The sequence below is a fragment of the Rosa rugosa genome, chromosome 5 (assembly GCF_958449725.1).
Source record: "Rosa rugosa chromosome 5, drRosRugo1.1, whole genome shotgun sequence".
NCBI classification, from domain to species: domain Eukaryota; kingdom Viridiplantae; phylum Streptophyta; class Magnoliopsida; order Rosales; family Rosaceae; genus Rosa; species Rosa rugosa.
In genome coordinates this window covers 8,737,066-8,746,039 of record NC_084824.1, presented here as the reverse complement: position 1 = coordinate 8,746,039, position 8,974 = coordinate 8,737,066, and the positions used below count along the sequence as shown (strand labels likewise).

Below are 8,974 nucleotides of genomic sequence, written 5' to 3'. Positions count from 1 at the left end.
AATTGAACATAGAGAGCCTGCAATTGGGAGGATGAGGAGGAATACCTTTAAGAGATCGTCGCTGAGGGAGAGAAGAGAATCAAGGGTTTAGACGCGTAGATTGGGAATATTGAACTGCAAGAATAATGAAACAAGATTTAACAAAACAAACAAGAAAGGGGAGGGAATGGGTACCGCACTTCAGAAGCGATCTGGGCAGCCATGCTTCCTAGGCGGAGTCAAAGGGATATTGAAGGACAGCTCCTGCCTTAAGGCTCTTTGACTGCAATGGCAGCTAGAAATAATTCATTTAGGTCAAACAATACTGCACTGGAAATGATGATAGAACCAAGCATTCCTCAAACTCTTTTGGAGTTGATAAGAGCAAAGCAGGTTGGAATGGCAACAGCTCCAAACTATCCTCTTGGAGCAATAATGAAAGTATGTTCAAAGTGAGGGCCAAGCCAGTGGCAACTTCAAGAACTATAATGGTGTTGAGTGCCAAATCTGCAACAAGAGAGGTCATACTGCAAGCAACTGTTATCAAAACACTGAGTGTCAAATTTGTCACAAGAAAGGGCATATTGCTAGTAAATGTTTTCAAAACCCTGCTAATGGCAACAATGGAGAATACAGGAACAACAATGGTATCATCCCTAAATGCCAGATCTGCTGCAAGAGAGGCCATACAACTGTGAATTGCTTTTATAGGACTGATGTGCCAGTTGATCATCCTGCTAAGTTTGTGATTGTATGTCAGATATGTGGACTCAAAGGACATGCTGCTCTTGATTGTCATCACAGGAGTAATTACTCATATCAAGGTACTCAACCATCAGTCTCTCTCACTGCAATGACTGCTCATTCTAATTGCAATATTGCAAGTTCTTCTAATTCACAGAACAATGACAATAGTGAAGTGTGGATTGGAGATATTGGAGCAACTCACCATATGACTTCTGATATGAGGAATCTCACCATTGCTCATCCCTATGAGTCCAACAATTCAATCACCATTGGCAATGGACAAGGTTTGAGTGTTAAGCATATTGGTGCAACAAAGTTAACACCTGATAAACACACTTTTTACCTGAATAATGTGCTTCATGTTCCTAACTTGGCAGTTAATCTATTGTCCTTTAACAAGTTATGCAGGGATAATCATTGTTTCATAATTTTGGATGAACATGATATGTGTGTGCAGGACAAGGTGTCAAAGGCTCTTCTGTACAGAGGAAAGAGTAATGGAGAAGGACTGTTCTTATTCAAAACTCCAAGATTCAAACCTGTTCATTCCTCAACTCATACTGCTTATGTTGGAGCTGCTATCAAGTCCTCTATCTGGCATCATAGACTTGGTCATCCACTGATGACATTGCTGCTAGGATGTTGTTGGATCATAATTCATATACATATTTGTCCCCTAAAACATGGAAATTACTTGTTCTAAAGTCCAAATTTAATGTTGACTAATCCAATTTCATTATTTTCCTAATCTTGTACTTTTGCTTAACCTTTGAGTTTACTTATATATATTTATTATGTTTTTCTTATCATGCTAGAAAATGATGGAGAAAAATGGAAATGCACTAAAAATGTCAACTTTACACATTTTCCTACTCCGGCTAGGAGAAACCAAGCCAAGCAAGGAAGAAGGAGCGACCACCTGACCAAATGAACTTCAAATGAGCTGAAACCTTCCAGATCCATTCTAGACATCCTAAGAAACATTTCTTATGAAGAGTGCAAGAGCCAAATAGAAGTGGAAGGCCTTCAAACAGTCAGCCCAATTTTATGCAGAAGCAAAACTGCAAAACTGGACCTGTAAGGAGTCCAGCAGCGATTTCGGCCCAATGGCATGGAAATAAATTCTGAAAATTCGACACAATGATCTACACTCATGGTGGATCATTTCATATGAAGAAGTCACGGGCAAAATCTGAAGTCTTGGTGGAGAATTAATTGAAAGAAAAATGAGTAGAAAGTGACTCAAACCTAACAAATTCCATTAGTGTTTAAATATTCAAACCTAACAAATTCCATCAATGTTTAAATGCTCAAACCTAACCCATCATCATTTGTTTAAAGCCAAATAGTTTTGCTTGGTTGCCTATAAATAGAGGCTACAACAAAGAAGAAAATCACCAATTCCTTAATCCATAACATCTTCTTTCTCTCTTCATCTCCTTCATAAAATCTCCATTTCCACCACCACAACCTTCATCATCTTTTCCATCTACCCATTCCATTTCATAGACAAAAAGCTTCACTACTCCACCATTTCACCACTTGATCATCTCTACATCTCATATTCCATCATCAACCTTTGAAGAAGAAGGTGAGGAGTCTAGCATCACTTGTCACCATCACCATTTTCACCATGTCAATGCCTTCATGAGTTCATCTACACCATCCTCAACTTGATTATCACTAGTCTTTTCTCTATCCATACTTTTTAGTTTGATGTTTATAAACATGTTGAAGCTTATGTATTTGATTATGAGTGAGTAGTTAGTTTGTTGGGGCTAGGGTTGAAAGCCCTAGCCAAACTTGTAATGAATTGATGTTTGAGTCTTATTTGATGCATTTACCATGATCATCTTCACATGCTAATTCAAGAAGTGAATGCTTGTATTTGAATCTAGCTAATTTGAATACTTTGCATTTGTCATTACATGAACAATGTTTAAAGAATAGCTAGCTTTAGACATTGAAAGCATGATAGCACACTAGGTGTGCATGTGAGGGTAGTGAGTTAAAATCACCTAGATCTAGGATTGGTTTGCTTGCTTGATTATCTAAACTTAAATCTTTATGCATCTAGGAGCAAGGAATTGATACTTATCCGGTAATATAACTTGTTCTTGGGTAGTTAGTTTCGCACTTATCCGGTGGAAATTGATAAAATAAAAGAAGTTTAGGCCTTAGTAGTCTTATCCGGATGCTAAGAGGGTAATTGGATATTTGATATTGCATTACTTATAGTTTGAACATCAATGCAGGTCAAGGGAGGCTATGGTGAACAACCTAAAGCTCTAACTTCCATCCATTTTATCACATCTAGTTTAACATAGCCTAGTTTACATTTCAAGTTTCATTTTGTGTTAATTTGATTCGAAACCATTTTCAAAGCCAAAAATCAAACCACTACACCATATTGCATATATTCACCATGAACTTTGGTTCACTTGTGAGCTCTTGTTTATGACTTGTACATTTGCATATTCATTTAGCATCCTCTAGGTTTTCCTTAGCTAGAGTGGATTTTCCAATCCCTTGGGTACGATATCCCCTACTCAAAATCCCTACACTATAACTTGGCCCTTATACTTGAGGGTGGCTATTTAGCTAACAGATGTTGTCATTGTCACAAATTCAGTTTAATAAAGATTGCTCTAGCCATGTTTGTTCTCACTGTTTGGATGAAAAGATGCATAGATTGCCTTTTCAAGAGTCTGTGTCCAAGTCTGTTACTCCTTTTCAAAAGATTCATTCTGATCTTTGGGGTCCTGCACCATGTTTGTCTATTCAGGGCTTCAAGTACTATGTAACCTTCATAGATGATTGTACAAAGTTTGTGTGGGTCTATCCTCTTATCAATAAAACAGACACTTTGTCTACTTTTATCAAGTTCTACAACTTTGTGTCTACACAATTTCGTCATGATATTCAATCTCTTCAAACTGATGGTGGTGGTGAGTTCAATAGTAAGGCTTTCAGAAATTTTCTTGAGCAGAAAGGAATATTACATTTTGTGACATGTCCTTATACACCTCAGCAGAATGGTGTTTCTGAAAGGAAAATAGACATCTTGTTTAGACTTGTATAACACTCATGTCTGCTGCTAAACTTCCAAAAATGTTCTGGTTCCATGCAGTTGCTCATTCTGGCTATCTCATTAATAGAATGCCTTGTAAGTCATTGAGCATGTCTTCACCTTATATTCAATTATTTGGATCAGCTCCTGATCTTAAGTCTCTTAAAATTTTTGGGACTGCTTGCTATCCATATCTCAGACCTTACTCACATGATAAACTGGAACCTAGGATTGCATAGTGTGTCTTTCTTGGCTATGCCTTGGGATATAAAGGTGTATTTTGTTACAATATTGAGAAAAATAAGTTGTGGATGTGCAGACATGTGATTCATGATGAATCTATCTTCCCTTATCATGTTCATGTGCCCTTGTCTTTATCTAGTCATAATTTGTAATACCCCGAAAAATCCAAATTAAATTCTATGGATTTTTAGAAATGATTTCACGATAGTGGGAGCGAGTATGAGGCTCGGAGGAATTGTGGAATTAGTTCGAACGATTAATTTTCGAAAAACGAACGTTATTTAGGGGGTCTCAAAAAGTGACTTTTTATACATTGGGAATTTGGGAAAACTTCCTTCATGAAAGTTGTAGAGGACATTAAACCGAGTGCGTGCATATGTGGTACGTAAAAATCGGAGTTCGTATGCGAAAGTTATAAGCGAAATATGAAAGTTACTGTTTTTGGTAGATTGGTATAAATTTGGAATGTTACTGTAGCCAGGTAACTTTTCTTTCTTTTCTCTCTCCTTCCCCCGTGCTCTCTCAGTTTCTCTCTTCTGCAACTCTCTCTTTCTCTCTTCTGCAACCTCCTCTTTCACCCCCTCTAGACCACCAAATGGCGAGCTGCGAGCATCGATAGACTCGTCTCTTCCTCCTTATCACGCATGTGGGAGTTGTTTACGACGATTTGGCCGGAAATGTGGAGATCGAAGCCAACATTTTTACTGTAGCAAATTAGTCAACGCCGATTTCCGGCCACCTCCAGTCATAAACCCAGGTCCATTAGAAGCGCCTTAAGCCGCTCTTCATGCTCGCCAAGTCTCATAACCCAGATCGAAGCATGGAGGAAGAAAGCATAATTGGAAAATTTCACTGTACATCGGAGTGCTTAATTGTTCGGCTACTTCAAGGTATTTTCTGACTTTGTCACAGTTGAGAAAGTGATTGGAAATGTTGAGATGATGTTGTGGATGAAATTTGGTGGCCAGAGGAGGTGTTGGCCGCCACATGAACAGTGTTTGTCGCATGAATAGTGCGGTGTATGAGCAGTGATTATATTATGTTTTTTTTTTAGCTAGTTAAATCCTATAATTTTTGTAGAGGTTGAATATGTCAATTTAGTTGGAATTGGAGAAGTTTTCAATTGATTATGAATTTCTGGGAATTAGGGTTTCGATTATCGATTTACGAGAATCCGACCGTCGGATATCTCTTGGTTCTGACTTGGAACCTTTAAGATAACGAATTGGTATTAGATGTAAGATTTGGGTGGAATTTGAGAAGTAATGGAGATAGGGATTTTCGGGTTTCGTTTAGGTTCGTATTTATTTTATCGGATTGCCGTTTACGGAAATATAATTGTGTACAGGGCAATGTTGCGAGCTACGGCTAGATGAAGGAACTCGTTTTCGTGGTCGCCAACCAGTATTATTTATATTTGGCTTTTAGAAGACGCAGCGGGAATTAGAGGTGAGTAAACCTCACGTGGTTCATATTACGAACCGAATAAATTTAATTACCTTATTTTGTCGTAATTGCGTGAAAATATTTATGGAATAAATATTTGTTTTAAAATCATATGGACTTGATCAACTACGGTCCATGGGTAAGTAAAATGATTTTTACGATACAAATGAATTTCTCGGTTTTATTGCATGTGAACTATAGTTGGTATTAGTGATTATCCCTGAGCGGATAATTACGTATATATATATTTACGTGATTATATGTGAATGGTGTGACATTGAAGAGTGTGGAAATTGGGATGATTAAATTATTATGAATTGACATGTGACTTACCATATTTATATGTGATGAACATGATTGATGAGTTCTCGTTAATATTCATGATTTACATTGGAGGATGTATAGAGTTAGAGAATGTAAGGTTCTGAGGATGAGGTGTCCGAAGTTCGACGGTTAAGGATAACCGGAGTGTTTGTGTGCTGAGGACGGGGATGTCCAAGGTGCGACGGTTTATTATTAACCGAAGTTGTGTGCTGAGGACGGGGATGTCCAAAGCGCGACGGTTTATTATTAACCGAAGTATATGGTGCTGAGGACGGGGATGTCCAAAGCGCGACGGTTATAGTGTTAACCGAAGTATTTTTGCCGTTGCTTGACCCTAGGCCAAGGTGTCAGAGGTAACGAGGCAGTTAGAGCTCTAACGTGTTATTGGGATGGACCAGAGTGGTGTTATGTGGGTTGGGTGTTTGCAGGACCAGTGTGGTGTATTGTGATTTGAGGATTGTGAAAATGTATTCCTTGTGGTTTTCCATGAGTGGTTTGATGTCTCTTTGCAGACGTAATACTGTTGAATTTTACTTGAATTGTAATTTAATAAATCAACAGTTCTTTCTTGTTTACTCATACTGGCTGTAAAAAGCTTACCGGGTTTTGTGTTGTTGCAACTCCCGGTACACTATTCAAATTGTGTAGCGGGTAATCCTACAGGACAGGAGAACCAGGACGGTGATCGTGCGGTTAGAGCAATGGTTATAGTTTTACAGCAATTGTAATAGTGAGGCGAGTTAAGCTCATTTGAGCCTTACAATTTGATTTGGTGGGAGTGTGCTGTAATAAATAACTTGAGGATTTGGGTTATTGTAAATTTGAGAGTTGTGAAGTGTGGTTGTTTGTGAGAAAAAAATTCAGGATGTTAGTTGTAATTTGTTATTATTCATGTTTCGGATTTGAATTGATTATTCAAAATTCGGGGCGTGACATAATTCTTCTTCTTTTTCTAGGTCATATTCTCCTGTGTTGCCATCTCTTCATGGTTCATCTTCTTCTTCACAACCTGTAGTGGCTCCTACTGTTACTTAACCTGCACCATTTGCCCTTCAGCACTGGATATCAGCCTTCACCTGCTTCTCATGTTGTGGATGAGGGGAGGTCTTTGAGTTCTAGTTCTAACAATTGGAATAATGATAACAGCGACATCAACAATAGCAGTGGTAGTTATGATAGTTCATTTGAATCCTCCAATGCAAGTTCAGTTGGTCCTGTGATCTAATGATGTGTTACCTCAGGAGGTTGTTCCCAATGATGTGTTACCTCAAGAATTGGCTTTTATTAAAGATCAAACACAGGCATACAATAATCACTCTATGTTAACTAGAGCTAAGAATGGCATTGTTAAACAGAAGGTGTTTGAAGATTTTTGTGCATACTCCTGCATTGTGAATCAAAACCTACTTGATGAACTTGCCTTCTTTTCAGGATTCACATCTGTAATGGATGTTGTTGATCCTGTTAAGCCTAAAAGTTTTAAGGTTGTTGTTGGTATATATACCTGAATGGGATAGTGTTATGAATGAAGAAATTGAGGCTCTTAAGAAACAAGGAACCTGAGAGTTAGTTCCATTACCTGTGGGGAAGAATATTGTTGGTAGTAAGTGGATTTATAAAGTGAAAAAGAATCCTAATGGCACAATATCTAGATACAAAGCTAGACTTGTAGCACAAGGATATAGCCAAGAAAAAGGTCTTGACTATGAAGAGACTTTTAGCCCTGTGGTCAGACACAGTACAGTGAGACTTATTCTTAGTCTTGCAAGAACAACTGGGAATTGAAACAACTTGATGTCAAAAATGCATTTTTACATGGTGATCTCAAAGAAGAAGTGTACATGCATCAACCACAAGGATTCACTGATAAGATTCACCCTGGCTTTGTTTGTTTGTTGAAGAAATCTCTCTATGGCTTAAAGCAAGCTCCAAGAGCTTGGAATGAGAAATTTACTAATTTCCTTCCTGCTTTGGGGTTTGAGTTTTCCCATTCTGATCCTAGCCCGTTTGTGAAGATTACTGATCAAGGTATGGTTGCTTTGTTGTTATATGTGGATGGTATTATCATTACTGGTTCAGATAGGAAAGCTATATCCTTTGTTATTTCTGAACTTAGTGAGGTATTTGACATGAAAGACCTTGGACCCTTGTCATACTTTCTGGGAATTGAAGTTCAATACAAGAAAAGTGGTTTATTCTTATCTCAAGAAAAATATGCAAATGAATTAATTGCCAAAGCTGGCCTTGATATACTTGTCGAGAATGCAACTCACCTTGTTTGCCTCATGTTCAGCTTCTTAAGAATGAAGGTACTCCTCTTTCCAATCCTACCCTCTACAGGAGCATTGTTGGAGCTTTGCAATATCTCACGTTTACAAGGCCTGACATTGCCTATGTTGTGAATAACGTTTGTCAATTCATGTCGACACCAACTGATGCTCATTTTGCTTCTGTTAAGAGGATTCTAAGGTACATACAAGGCACTGTAAATAAGGGACTCTTTTATAAGTTTGGACACTCTATACCCTATATCAATGCCTATTGTGATGCTGATTGGGCTAGAGAAGTGAATCACGTACAGGAGGTCAACTACTGGATTCATAATATACCTTGATCACTGTCCAGTGTCTTGGCAATCTAAGAAACAAGGATCTGTTTCTAGAAGCTCTACTGAGGCTGAATATAGAGCTCTTGCCAATACAGCTGCTGAAATATCCTGGATTAGGCATGTACTATGTGATTTGCATATAAGGGTTCCTGCACCATCACTGCTTAAATGTGATAATTTGTCTGCTTTAGCTCTGTGTTCTAATCCATTCTTCCACTCAAGAATCAAGCATCTCGACAATGATTTTCATTTTGTGAGAGAACGTGTTCAGAGAAGGGATTTGTTGCTGCAATACGTTCCCACAGAAGAACAAATAGCTGATGTTTTCACCAAGGGACTTCACAGTCCAGTCTTCAAGAAGCATTGTGCTAATCTCAGTGTGACAAGCCCCACTGAGATTGAGGGGAGGTGTTAACCGAACAATTCCTAGCTCTTTCTAACCAGCTTTTTGTATGTTGCTGAAACGTCTTACCTGTGCTGACGTGGAGGACTTCCTTGCCTATCATTTCAGTTTACATTACTGCCAGCCTGTAATATTTGGGTTTACGGTTAGGAAA

General features: G+C 38.3%; 1 long non-coding RNA gene across 1 annotated transcript; it reads left to right on the top strand.

Moving 5' to 3' along the window:
* The first annotated feature begins 4,546 nt into the window (after nucleotides 1–4,546).
* On the top strand, nucleotides 4,547–6,654 carry LOC133712360 (uncharacterized). The gene is made up of 3 exons (XR_009847308.1): nucleotides 4,547–4,929; nucleotides 5,388–5,488; nucleotides 6,458–6,654. It is a non-coding gene; the product is annotated as an uncharacterized LOC133712360 (long non-coding RNA).
* Nucleotides 6,655–8,974: the final 2,320 nt, after the last annotated feature.